This window comes from Ambystoma mexicanum, chromosome 13 (genome assembly GCF_040938575.1).
Source record: "Ambystoma mexicanum isolate Mex_15411 chromosome 13, UKY_AmexF1_1, whole genome shotgun sequence".
In the NCBI taxonomy this organism is placed as follows: domain Eukaryota; kingdom Metazoa; phylum Chordata; class Amphibia; order Caudata; family Ambystomatidae; genus Ambystoma; species Ambystoma mexicanum.
Window position 1 is genome coordinate 74,696,781 of NC_090938.1, and position 14,547 is coordinate 74,711,327.

Sequence of the window (14,547 nt, forward strand, 5' to 3'; positions counted from 1 at the left end):
TCTTCAAAGTGACAGAATCCTGGCTGGAAATGTGAGTAATTCCCAAATTACTTCCAGTATTCTGTCAATGCAAGGCTTTCCTGTGGAGGTCAGATATGGCCAAAACAAGAAGAATCCCCTCGCGCAAGGTCTGGTGGGCTTGAATGATTGTGCCAGAGAAAACTGTCTCAAGGACGAAAGTCTTAAAATCAAGGACATCATGGAGGCATACCTTAATTCCCCACACAAAGTCTATGAAGAAGACAAGTGTGAGGGAATGCCCACTGTCTATGTGGATGGGTGCTCCTACCATGTTGACAACAACGGTGAAAAGGAGCTTGTAGCCGGCGTACAGAATGCATGGGCGAATGATGCCCCAGAACCCTCCGCTGGGTACAAAATCGGTCCCTGAAGTAGTCAAGTGGCAGAGTTGATGGCTGTACATCAAGCCATCCTCACTGCTGTCCAACACCAACTCCACGAACTGGTCATAATCACTGATTCAGATCATGTACGGAACGGGTTCATGGAGCACTGGTTGATTAAAAAATCAGAGGCATGCTATGTGCTAATAATAAACCATTGAAACACGGAAAAAAAATACAAAATATTGATGATCTGGCCCCCTCGAATGGGATGACCATCTACTGGAAATGACATAGCTGATCAGCTGGCCAAAACCGGAGCCATACAAGGGGATCTACTTGAGATCGAGTCCCTTTTGGAAGAAATCCAGGTCACTTCTATCACTAGGTCCTGGACAAATGCTCACAATGAACTCTGAACTGCACAATGGGGTAAGGAGACCCCAGATGCTGATTTGATTACGGCTCTAATAGGGGATCCAATAATTGGTAAGTTTTATCAACACATTGAGGACCCTGAGAGCTTTCCCCTGATGGATACCGATTACATTGGGAAAGAGAACCTCAGAGTGTTGATGAAATATCCAAAAATGTTCCGAATCCAAGACGGTTTGCTGGTGAGGAGATCCATATCTGGCCATGACCAGTGGGTGGTCCCTACCTCATTCCGAAGTCTGATGCTAAGTCATGCCCATGATGCGGCCACAGCCGGTCATCGGGGGTTTCATACGACATTAGAAATCGTGCACAAGGTTGCATACTGGCCACACATGGGGCAGGACCTCGACCAATACTTGAAGGGGTGTCTTGTGTGTGCACAATTTCAGCCAACATCACTCACACACCGTACTCCCCTCAAAAGAGGGGGATGACACTGCCTTGGTCAGATTTGCAAGTCGATTTTATTGGGCACGTGATTCGCTCCTCTAAGGGGAACAAGTTCATGTTGACTGTAACATGCTTGTTCACTAAATGGGAGGAATGTCTCCCGGCCCCAAATTGCAAGGCAGAAACAGCAGCTGCCCTGATGATCAATCACATCTTCTCGCGTTTTGGACTACCCCAAAGGATTGAGTCAGACTGAGGTAGCCACTTCACCAGTGAAATGATGACAAAGATGTGGGAGATACTTGGAGTCAAAAGGAAACTACGTATTGCCTACCAGCAGTCCTCTAGTGGTGGAGTTGAGAGGTACAATAAAACTATTGTGAGCATATTAAAAAAAGTTTGTGGCAGATTCTGGGCCAAGTTGGGACATTCGATTACCCCTTGTCCTGATGGCCATCAGATCGACCCCGTCTTCTGCAACAAAAATGTCTCAATTTGAGCTCATGACTGGACGAAGGATGGTGCTTCCCCAGCATCTGCTCTACAGAACCCAAGAGCATACTTTGTTAAATGCCTCCGCAACTCATGAGTATGCTGAGAATCTGAGAAAACACCATCAACATGCTTTTGCCTATGCTCAGCGGAATCTCGAAAGATCTGCAGACAGTATGAAGACCCACTACGATCTTAAGACAACTAAATAAGAATATCAAGTAGGAGACCGGGTCTTCTTGTACAATTTCCAAAGGAGCCAAGCCAAAGAGCGCAAATTCCTCCCAAGTTGGTGGGGTCCTTTTGAAATTGTGGACAGAATCTCACCAGTCACCTACAAAATCTGCATCCCCAAGTGTAATTTGACAGAAGGGGAAGACAAGTGGGTCCGCATAAACCAGCTGAAGAGTTGCCATCACCGGCATACTTTGCGGCAAATAGAGGAGCCGACCGGAAACTCAGAGGGGGAAAATCCAGAGACATAAAAGAATTACTAAATGTTCACCGTGCATGTGCGAGAAGAGTGTTAAGACCATTAGTGAACATAGATGGGGAATATTGCCAATGTTAACCAATGCAAGTGTCTTTCCCACTGTTGACATCCCCAGATGATGAGTGGACACAGTAGTGGGAACATTTCCATAACCATGCTATGTTCTATCTTCTAGCATCTGGACTAAGAATCATCCCAAGAATTATCAAGGAGGACCACTCGGGGACCGTGAGGAAAGACCCAAGGAGCCCAGAGTGCCATTCCATACTCCCAACCAGAACCAGCAATACTCCAAACCAGAACCAGTAATACTCCCAACCAGAACTGGCAAGGAGAGTGTGTCGCTGTAGCACTGATGGGATAAGCGACTGAAATTCTCCACACGGACAGAAAAAGAACATCTCAATCTCCCGATTTCCCCTTGACTGGAGGTCAAAACCAAGTTGGGAGGTCTGCGGGATGCATTGACCCACTCCACTATGCTATGCGGCATCACCATGATAGTATGGTGCAATGAACTGCAACAATGGCAGCAAAACTCTTGTGCCCACCAAAAACCTACTAAAAAAACCTACAAAAACCGCGTTCTCAAGCACACTAATGGATGGATGCACAACCTGCCCCCCATGGTGCATGTGTGATAGAATAGAGCACACATTGCAGAAAACATGCCAGTGGGCTCTGTGACCAGCAAACAGAGTGCAGAGAAAGAAGCAGCGCTTTGCAAATGAAACTTCAAAAGGTGCCTATAAATGACATTTGCTTTGTGCTAAAAACTCCAAAATGCCTATAACACAACACTTCTCAACATCCAAAATCTTGCTCGGTGCTAAAATTCATGTAATCTTATGAAGCATTGCGAACATACAAAGTCCTAAATGTGAAGAGCAAAACATTTCTTCAGAATAACCAGATTGTCTGTAAACTGACAGCCCCTGTCAGAATCTGGGTGCAGTATCCTGGGCTACCTGATTGACAGCTGTCAGATGAGTTACTGATGAAACTTTAAAGTGATCTAAACAAAAAAGTCAGCTAGATCAGCAAACTTGGATTGTGGCTAAAAAGAACACATATCTCAGTTGCTTTTATCCCACAGAGTTAAAGCTAAGAAAGTAATGTATTTATGTTTGATGCAACAAGTTTGGTTTTTCCTGCATTTTTAATTAAGAATAAATTAGCTTGGCTGAGCTGCAACCTTTTGGAAGTGGACAAACAGGTTTCTCCCAGGGGGAGGGATATCCTCTCAGCTGAAACTCACGGGAAGGTTCTAATTGTGGGTTAACCCAGACCCATGTCTACAGAAAGAGAATGAACAATAGCAGGCCCTTCAGCCTAGGAAACTGAGGTGTGAAAAGGTTGTAAATGGATCCTGCAAGGAAATAACAAGGACTGGATGCTCCCGGACTCAAGGGAGAGAAAAAGGGGCATACCATTTGCTGTTAAGCATAAACAAAGAACACTTTTTAAAGACTCATAACTTGTGATTCAAAATGGTGAAAAATATACCAGGGACATATCTGTTAGTCTAATTTTTGGCTGCACGTTGTAAGAGGCGGCAGAACTGTGTAACATGTTCTGGACAGGAATGGCAATATATGTAGTTTTATGTGAAATGTATTAATCCTAGAATTGTGAAAATGTACACACACATTCCTATGTTAAACACACACATTTGTGGAAATGTGCATAAAGTTTGGAAATTGTGTTCATAGCAAAAAGGAGAAAATTCTGTAGAAAGTTGAGACAAGATCCCACAGCTACGGAATTTTGAGGAACAGATGCTACATAAAATATGGCATCTTTGTGTGTGATTTGTGTAAAAGTGACCAATGTAGAAATGTGTATTTATTATAAAATCCGATGTTGAGACCAGTAGCTAAAGGGAGGTTTCTAAGAATTGTAAAGAAAACCATAAAATGTGACATCATCCAGCCTTGATCCAATCACTCAGTTGCAAGGCAGAGATGAGGTTTTGATCCAATCCCAGCTCACAATGGGCAAGCTTGGCTAAACCAGCCCATAGACCCATTTTGTGATGTCATTTTAAAGGATAAATAGAGACAGCTGACAACACATAGGGACTCACTGATCCACTAACTTTCCTGATTCCGGCGAAGCACTCTGATCCAGCATTCTACATCCAGCTGTAACATCTTTCCAGATCCAGATGCCAAGACTCTTGCAAGCAGGAGAGAACTATTGACTTTCTGCAAGGCCTAAATCTTCAAACTTATTCTTGCAACCCAGCGAAGCGCTGTGTTGTGAGAAGGCCTTTTGAATTAGTATCCTGAAATTCTTTGGCTGGCTACCACTAGGCTTGCCTGAGGAACTCGCTATCCAGCTGATTGAAATATCCACCAACTAGGAGGGCTGATCCTGTACAAATCCGGTGACCGGCCGAGTTGATCTGATCCCGTGCCTGATGTGCTGTTCCTCCTAGACCAGATCCAATCTATGACCAGAACGGACAGTACAATTTAATAACTTATCATGTGAGTGTTAATAGGAAGAACTGTGATCCCTAGTATGCTTGCATTGTTTTATCCCAATCTCAAACCCATCCCAATTTTAATTCAGAACTATAGTGTTGCTAGAACTATCTTTGCACTGACTCTTTTCTCATCTGAAGAAGTGCAATTCTCCCATTATAGCGAATATCACGTAAGGAAAAGTTTGCCGTGATTTTACATTGTGAGAAATTTTACACGTGTGAAATAGCTTTAAATTGTTTCTGATTGGACTTTGAGATTTCCATTGTTTTCTTTTGACTAAACCATTGCTTGTGATTGTGTGCAACTGTTCAAAGCGGCTCCCATAGGAATTTATAACAATTTAAGTATTCTTGACCACATTTGCTATTTTTGGTCAGTCAGCTCCAAAGACAATTTCAAAGCCATCCTGACAGCTGAAAAGTCAATTCGTTTTTATCTTGTGTTTGATGGGGGAAGGGAGGATTGATATTCTTTTGTGCTATTCCTGAATACCTGCCCGCTCCTCCCATCTCTTTACATTGCCTATTGAGGGGTTGCGGTGTGTTGCAGGGGGAACTCTTAACCATAGTGCCATCTGTTCTACCCCAATTCAAAAGTATTCTTTTCTGTGCTGCATTTGTTTTTGTGCTTATTCCTTGATTCCTAGTGTATTAAAGATACTATTCAGTGTTCTGTCACCCCATTGGTGGTTGTTGTTTACCTATTAAAATATATTGTGATTACATTTTAAATACATAAATAAATATTTACCTTTGCAAACTACCCTGATTCCTGGTTCAGTGTGACAGGGAGGGTTCCAGGAGAAGGGTGTGATACGAGTGGTATATCATTCAGAATATTGAACTTATAGATAAATATAAATAAGGGTTTCAATTGCGCACTACATGCTGGGCTTGACTTGGGTGTGTGCCGGATTGAAATCACTTACAGGGGTGTATTGATTTGTCGACATGTAGCTTAATGTATCTGTTACAGAGTTTTCCAATGCCTTTCAATAACCTGGGATAAAGATTCTTTACCAGGTCTATGTACTTCTGGACCATGATCTTATACAACATGTGAACTGGATCCATTTCTATAGCCGTCTTGAAGCTTAACATGCAGCCGCTTTCTTTGCCAGCCTTTAGCACGAAGATTAGGACTTTCATTTCTTGGCCCTTGATTATGCATGAGCCTTCAAATTGGCCTACGGATTTGAGGGGCTTGGTGGCTCCCTATGCATAGATTTGGACCATGGCTGGGCTCAGCTTTGGGCGTTGCAGTAGTTCCTGAAGTACTTCCTCACTGATGACGTTTACAGTTGCCCCCGTATTAATGAGGAATTCTGTGGGTGTTTCATTGAGTTTTATGATGAGGGTGGGGCTGTGCTCCAAGTCCACAGCATTTCCTAGGGCATACACATATGCCTTCCTACAGTGCTCACTTCCTGAGGAGCTGCCTTCAGTCTCTTTCGGGGACTGATCGACTAAATATCTCATGTGGCGACGTGAGCATCGCTCTGGACAACCTGGGTCACATATCTTCTCCTTTCCCTTCTCTCCCTTTGGTTCTTCTCTTCCCCTGAGCCTCAGTCTTTGGGTTCCTGGTCTATCGATCTTGCTGGTACGTGAGACGTGGCCAATGGTTGGGGTGCCATGGGCTGGGGCTTGGGCTTATCCCTGGGAGGATCCTCTCTCCCTCTTTCCCTACCTTTGTCTCTGTTGAAGCGGCAGATTGCTTTGATGTGTTCTTCCTCGCCACATGTGGCACAAAGCTGTCCACTTGCTGGGCCTGGCCCTTCCTGTGGATACTCAAACCCACATTTGAAGCAATATCGTTCATCTGGCCTTCTTTCCTGTTGAAATCGATGTACTGTGTCCTCTATGGCTGGGGTGTTAAGGCTTTCCACCTGCGAGTCAACTGCCGTTTCTGTCCTGGCCAGTGCCAGAATCGCATCTAAGGTGCAGCCTTTTTGCAATAATTTTCTTCGGAATGTCTGGGATTCACAACCAGCGATGATTTGTGATCGCAGGGCCTCGGTGTTGGAGTAGTTGCGAAGTCACAGTGCTTCATTTTGATTCTGAGTCTCATGACATAAGCGTCCATTGTCTCACCTTTGGCTTGCGTGGTGCTGTGAAACAGGTGTACCCGGGTACGCTCATAGTCCACCTTGGGGGATGGGGTAAAGTATGCCGATAGTGCATTCTTTAGTTCTTGCAGTGAGCCTATAGATGTTGCCAGCATCTCATCAATGATGTCGCGCGTAGCGGACCAACCGCCCATTTCAGCAGGCAATTCTGTTGGATCTCCTCAATGGGCCCTGTGGCCCCCATATACTGTTCAAAGTTCCTCATCCAGCGTGACCATCTTGGCCCCATGTTACTGGAGTCTGTTACATCAAATGCCCCTGGCATTTGGGCTATCACCGACTCCGGAAACCTGTATTGGGGCAGCTCCAGTGGGGTTGCTGGCCCCTGATCCACTTGCCCTAGAGCCCCATCTTGCGCCTGCACCCCATCCTGCCCAGACATTATCTCTTCTGGGGTGATTGTCACTCTCTTCCAGATCCACATGGCCCCCTCTAGGCACGAGCACCGTGTTTGGGATAGAGAGAGGTCCTGCAGGGGAGCAGGACCTCTCAATGGGCGCCTTCCCTGCACCAGCACCATTGAGGGACACTTCCCCCACGCTCACCGTGTACAATAGTTCACCGGCGCAGCCCGGTATCAGAAGCTGCTCCCTCAAGCATTTACAGTATGGACTGGTCCGCCCAACACAGAGAAACATTCTCCTCCTCGCACTGCGTGTGAGAAATCACTGCCGCAGCCCGGGACTCCAATCCACTCCACCGCGCGTTCTAGGGTGGGCGGTGCACCTTCCTTCACGTGCAGCTTCAAGAGCGCCCTGTGGCGCAGCACCGTCCCCGAGAGACAGACGTGTTTCTAAGCTACTCCGCTAGACGGCACTGTGGGCTTCCGCATCACCTGCGGTTCCCTTCGTCGCCAGTGTTGAGGCCTGGCCTCATTGACCCCTCGCGCACACCTCGCTGCGCAATACCAAGACACGGAGATGGAGCTGCTTCAAACACCATCCTCTTTATTTTCTAAACCTTCTCGAACCAAATAACCCCACCTCCTCTGCATCACTTCCCATCACGCCTCCCGCCTCCCAAGCTCCCGCAACTAGAATATCAACATGACATTCCCGGGCGTCCCTTCCTTTTATTTGTAACCTTAAGTTCTCTGTCCCTCAAGCCAGACCCCTAAAAATGGCCGAAGCAGGAGAGGATGATGTAATGAGACTGAGCGGACATGTCACTGCTTAACCTGAAAGCCTGTGCACTTGTAGCCTCTTTGGGTTCCCAGCTCCATGTTTCAGTTCACGTGACAGGGGACGTGGTGCAATACGGAGGGCCGCGGACACATTGCCCAGCATGCACTGCGCCACACCCCTAGGTAATGAAAAGAAAGGAAAGACAATTCTTTCGGGTTATTTTCTTTTCAAAATGTCTTTTAATTAACCAAAATAATCCACATGCAAGTGCAGTAAAAGGCCACAATAAACGGGCCTCTTCTCGCATGCTAATTAGCATCCTTATGTTAATGTTAATGTTAATGTTAAAGGACATTTGTACCGTGCATTATCACCACCGGAGTGGTCCCCTGGCGCTCTGGCGGCTCTGAAAAGGGGCAGGAAGGGGGATGGGTTAGTGGGAATAAGCTGGAAAAGTGCAAGAGAGCAGTGATGTGCTGTTGGCAGCCTCAGCCCAGTGGGTCCGTCGGCTGGGCTTGGGGTGTTTTATGGTCCGTAGTCGTCGTGTGCTGTTGTGCAAGTCTATGTGTGGTTTGTTTTGTTGTTGCATTGTTGTGAAGTTTGTGTGGATTGCTGCGTTTAAGGCTTGTGGTTGTGTTTGGTTATAGTTTCAGAGGTGTATGCAGAGGGATGGAATTGTTAGTTGGTTGGTTAGTTGGCATTGCGGTCCTTGCAATTGTGGGATTCCATCTAGGTCCGGTACATGCTAACAGTCACATTTCTATCTAGATGCCGCGCAAGCTAGGTTCATAATTCTAAGTGTGGTGCATGCTAAGAGTCACATATGCTAATGGTCCCATTCCTGAAATTCCATCCGAGTGTGGCATATGCTAACCATCATATTTCTATCTAGATGCGACGCGGGCTAAGCTTGGGAATTCCATCTGAGTGTGGCATATGCTAACAATCACATTTCTGAGATTCCATCCAGGTGTGGCACTCGCCAACAACCACATTTCCATCAAGATGCAACGCGGGTCAAGCCAGAGAATCCGGTCCAAGTGTGGCACATGCCAACAATCGCACCTCTGCCCAGAATCGGTGCAAACTATGCTTGAGAATTCCATCTAAGTGTGGCATATGCTTACAATCATATTTCTGTCTAGATTCGGCGCAGACTAAACTTGAGAAATTTCATCTAACTGTGGCATGTGCTAGCCATCCTATTTCTATCTGGATGCGACGCGGGCTAAGCTTGAGAATTCCATGTAAGTGTGGCACATGCTAACAATCGCATTTCTGTCTAGATTTGGCGCAGACTAGACTTGAGAAATTCCATCTAAGTGTGGCATATGCTAACAATCCCATTTCTGAGAATTCCATCTAAGTGTGGCATATGCTAACAATCCCATTTCTGAGAATTCCATCTAAGTGTGGCATATGCTAACAATCCCATTTCTGAGAATTCCATCTAAGTGTGGCACATGCTAACAATCCCATTTCTGAGAATTCCATCTAAGTGTGGTATTGTCACGACTCGCTCCCTTCGCTCCCGTTCCCGCCACTTGGGGGCATGTTTTGGGGCTTATTCCCTGCTGGACATTTCCTCCGAACCTAATGCCACAGTGCTGCAATGAACTGGGAGCGCTAAATCCCTATTTTCCAAACTACTTCCCTTCCGGATCCATTCCAGGTTTTTGGCAGCCAGCATGCTTCTTTAACCAAATGACTGTGCTTCCCAGAATGCCTGGCCCACTGCTCCACCTCCACCCTTGCAGGACAAGGTTGGGTGGAGGATAGGCAACACCTGTGGCTGCAGGTGCAGCAGTCAGCACACCTGAGGCGTGTGCTCGTTAACAGCTTTAAAAGCCTCAGTCTCACTTCAGTCCAGCGCTGGTCATCGTCTGCAGTGTTCCTGTTTTGACTAGTCCCTGGTTCCTTGTTCCTTGCCTTTTGTACCTACTTTCTTGTTCCTGTTTTCTTGTTTCCTCCGCCCTGAATTTCGGATTCATGAGCTAATTGATTTCTGCTCCCTTGATTTCCCTTTTTGTCTTCCTCTGTTTGCAGGCAGCATTTCTCAGTGCTTTCCCCTTTTAGATGCAGCCCAGTTTGTCTGTGTTCTATATTTCTTTGACTCTGTCCTTTGCTGCTGTTACCCATTTACCTTAGCCTTCCTCTTAGTTTAGTTTCCTGTCTTTTCCTTGGAGGGGTAGGGAAAAGTTTGCATTGGTTATTTAGCTTTTTCCCTGCTCCTGATCCTTACTTCTATTGGGATCCATTTCAGGTTTTCCTTAGCTCTTCTGCATTTATTTTCCCTTTTGATTTTAGGTGTGGTGTGCGGTTGTTAGCTAGCTCCTGTGTGAATGCTTATGTTTTCCTCACTATTTGTTATCACGATTTCAACTTAGGTATTTAGTTTTCTGCAGCGGATCACGCTCGGCTGCCTTCCAGCCTTCACCCTTGCCCTGCCGGGCTCCCCACATTACAGCGGATCACGCTCTGCTGCCTTCCAGCCTCCGCCCTTGTCCTCTGGGCTCCCTGCCCTGCAGCCTGCCTCGCTCCGGCTACCTTCAGCCCTTGTCCTCTTGGGCCCCCTGTTCTACAGTCTACCTCTCCCTGGCAACCTACAGCCCTTGCCCTCTGGACCTTCCTACTTCTCCCATTGCTGTTCTAGCCTCTCGGGGTCCCAGTTTCATCAACAGGATTCGTGGGCTAACTGACATTCAAGAGGTATATCTCGTCCTTGTGAGTACAGTTCTTTAGTTCCCTTATTTGATTCCATCAGAGTGTTAGTTCACAGATCCTGTCGTTGCTTGCCCTCCACGTGGGTTTAGCGCTGTCAGTACCTGTAACAGCAATTGGGGGTAAGGCGCTTGCCGACTTTCCTCGCGGTCAGGTGCTTACCCCACATCCCTTTTCATATATTGGGTTTAAAATCACACTCTGTTTGCACTCCTGGCTTCTAGCATACATGAGTCATTGTTCCTATGTGCACATTTCCCTTGCCATATTCGCTGCCTTAGTATTCGCAGGACTAATCCTGACAGTATCCTGACAGAATGACCAGCCCAAAATTCCCATTGAATATGGCAAGTTTAAGAAAGAAAGGCAGCAAGGCCTCTAACAGGTTAGTACAGAAAGCTTCCCCTACATTTACCTGTGACAATCAAATCACTAGTCTTGGTTTAAATGAACTCCTTGTCACGAATGGGCATTTACGAGCAAAGTATTTTTCCCATAGGATGGCACATCCTACATTGCCTGATCCTAGTTCGATCTTTTGTTCTGATCCCGATTCTATGTCAGCGCAAGCCTTAGCCGCAGAAAACAACACACTGTTAGACTTATTATACAAGAGTACCTCTGTTGTTGAACCCCATGATTCCAGTTGTGCTTCATCTCAGATAGAACAGTTTCATGGTACAAACATAACGAATGGAGGGGTTCCTTGCATAACTTCAGTTTTCTACTCTCAGCCCAAATACTTCTTTGCACAAGTACATACGGTAGTCCCTAATGTCAAGAGGTCTAAGGTCAATAGATTACTTAAGGGCAACACAGACCAAGTTAGTATGAGAAAGTATAAATCTCAGAACCTGAAAGCAGTTGAGGACAATGCACAATCGGTGCACATCCAGATTGCTAGTGCAGGATCCAGCCCTGATGCCACTATGCCTCCCCCTGTGCCTACTGATAGTGATGTACAGCTAATGCAGGGCATGCTAAGAGCTAAGCTTGAGGAGTTAACACAAGGATTCATTTCTTTACAAGAGGAGAATAAGATCTTGCACGCATTCCTGAATACACCTCAGACTTTATCCATTGATGTTGATGAAGTGAACACAGTTCAGCCCCTGAGTGCAGAGACTTTGGTAAACCATGATAATTGCCAATATGTTAGATCTATTGGAAGTGAAAGTCTTTCTTCTAGCACAACGCTCAATCTGGGCACAGTTTCTAACAATTGTTCTGCTGATTGTCAGGGATTGCAGTTAGCTGAAGATTTACAAGCCACTCCTTTACCTAAAGTTTCCTGTGTAGCAGTCTGTCATAATTCTGAGCTAGCACACATACAAGCTTCTGATCTCCAAACACAATACACAAAGGTGACATACACAGATTCAGTCACTACAGTAGGCCTAGGTCCTGCTCTTGATACAGCTGCTGAGACTGAAGTAGATGTTAAAGCTGATGTGGAAAACGATCTTACCTCTGGGTTCACTCTTCCTTCTGACAATCCTGATCAATACGAACAGTCAGAGACAGTACAGATTTCATGTTCTGATGAACTCATTCCACAGTATACAGAACCAAAAGACCAGCAGGCGATTCCTGAACTGTTGATTGTTAATCTGCCTCTTTCAGAAGCTAAGACAGAGGAATGGACAATTGACGAAATCCTGATTAACAGAGACTTTACTATGGTGATTCCACTGGTTGATTTTGACTTCCACAAAGAAAGAGACTCTGTGTCACCCACTAAAGAAAAGGTCTGCAAGGGTACAGTTCAGTCCTTGGTTACTGGAGCCAAGGAGTCTAATGCCCTAAAAGTGCCCTCCATTCCTGAGTCACCAATGTGTCTATCAACTTCTGAGACTTCTGGGTGTCCTCCTACAACCATTGACTCTTCTATGATCCAATCCACAGCCCTGCAGTCATCTTTGGTACACGTGTCTTCAATCAATGAACCGCTGCCATGTCTGCCATTTAATCAAGAGCCTCCACCATGCACGGGGTCCGTCCCAAAGACCCTGACATGTTTGGATTCAGCTACCGAGATGGCTCCAACTTGCATGCCTTCAGCTTCAAAGTTTCCTCTGGCCTGCCTGTCTTCAGCTACAGTGACTCATCCAGAAGATCATCCTTCAGCCAGAGAGCCTCCGGTAGTCCATCATATGTGCATGTCTTCAGTTCCAGAGTCTATTGCTTGTTTGCCTTCAGTTCATGAGACACCGGTATCCTGCTTAGCCTCGCTTCCAACATCAGAGGTATACCTGTCTACACCATCAGATCCTGCTGTATTTTCTACTGCTCCAGACAGTCCTCCTGAATCCCAAACATCTACTGTCGATGAACGTTTAGATTGCCTTTCTTTTGCTTCAGGAGGAGCACCAGAATGCCTGCCTTTTCCACAAGACGATTCTTCCAACTGCTTCACTTTAGCATCAGAGCCTCCTAAAAATGCAGCATCAGAGTTTGAGACTTTTGCCAGCTCCCGCTTCAGAGTCATCAAGCTGGACCAAGTGGTGAGTCAGAACCACTCACATGGGTATGCACAGGGGGTGGTGCAGACCGGCGTATTACCTACAGAACTTGTGCAACAGAATTCCGCCAAGAAGCACCAGTTGGGTGCTAGTAGCCAAAGGAAGGGAATGTCTGCTGCAGTTCAAGATGTGTCTGTTATCGCTCCTTCTGCGAGTGTGCCTGAAGTACCAAGTACTGTGTCTATCACTCCTATCAGTATGCCAAACGTCCCTGCTGTTGTATCCAACGTGCAACAAAGTAGCTACACGACTGTCACCAGGAGTACCAGCCTCGTACAACCCATTGAACTTCCAGGCATCCAAGGTGTAGAACATGTGCAGTCAAACCTTAATCATTTTCAACCACAAGCTTTTTCCCAGATGGATGACAGAAAAAGTTCTGAACCTCTACCTCAGCCGCCACCTTCTCTAATGGCTGAACATGAACATTTCCTGAAGCCAGCAACTTCCTCACCTCCCGCATGTCCGCTCTCGGCAGAAAGGCTAACAGAACTTCTACCATTGTCTAAGGCAAGTTGCACCAGTCTGCCTCCCTCCTCAAAGACTTACAAGGGTCCACTCCCAGTGACTGAGCTTCCTGGACCTTTCAACGTTGCTTCAGGTCTTGCAAGTCCTTCATGCCCTTCTTCGAACCATGAGTCTCTTCCTCACCAGAAACCACCGTTTCCATCAGTATCACCTCCAAAGACAAAGCACTCCTATCATGGAAGCCCATCTGCCTTTGCCCACAAGCCACCATTTCCATCAGTGCCACCTCCAAAGAAAAAGCACTCCCATCATGGAAAGAAGAAGTCTCGTGCGGGTGGCGGGCACCCGAAGAGGGCCGTAGGAGGGGGTATACTGTCACGACTCGCTCCCTTCGCTCCCGTTCCCGCCACTTGGGGGCATGTTTTGGGGCTTATTCCCTGCTGGACATTTCCTCCGAACCTAATGCCACAGTGCTGCAATGAACTGGGAGCGCTAAATCCCTATTTTCCAAACTACTTCCCTTCCGGATCCATTCCAGGTTTTTGGCAGCCAGCATGCTTCTTTAACCAAATGACTGTGCTTCCCAGAATGCCTGGCCCACTGCTCCACCTCCACCCTTGCAGGACAAGGTTGGGTGGAGGATAGGCAACACCTGTGGCTGCAGGTGCAGCAGTCAGCACACCTGAGGCGTGTGCTCGTTAACAGCTTTAAAAGCCTCAGTCTCACTTCAGTCCAGCGCTGGTCATCGTCTGCAGTGTTCCTGTTTTGACTAGTCCCTGGTTCCTTGTTCCTTGCCTTTTGTACCTACTTTCTTGTTCCTGTTTTCTTGTTTCCTCCGCCCTGAATTTCGGATTCATGAGCTAATTGATTTCTGCTCCCTTGATTTCCCTTTTTGTCTTCCTCTGTTTGCAGGCAGCATTTCTCAGTGCTTTCCC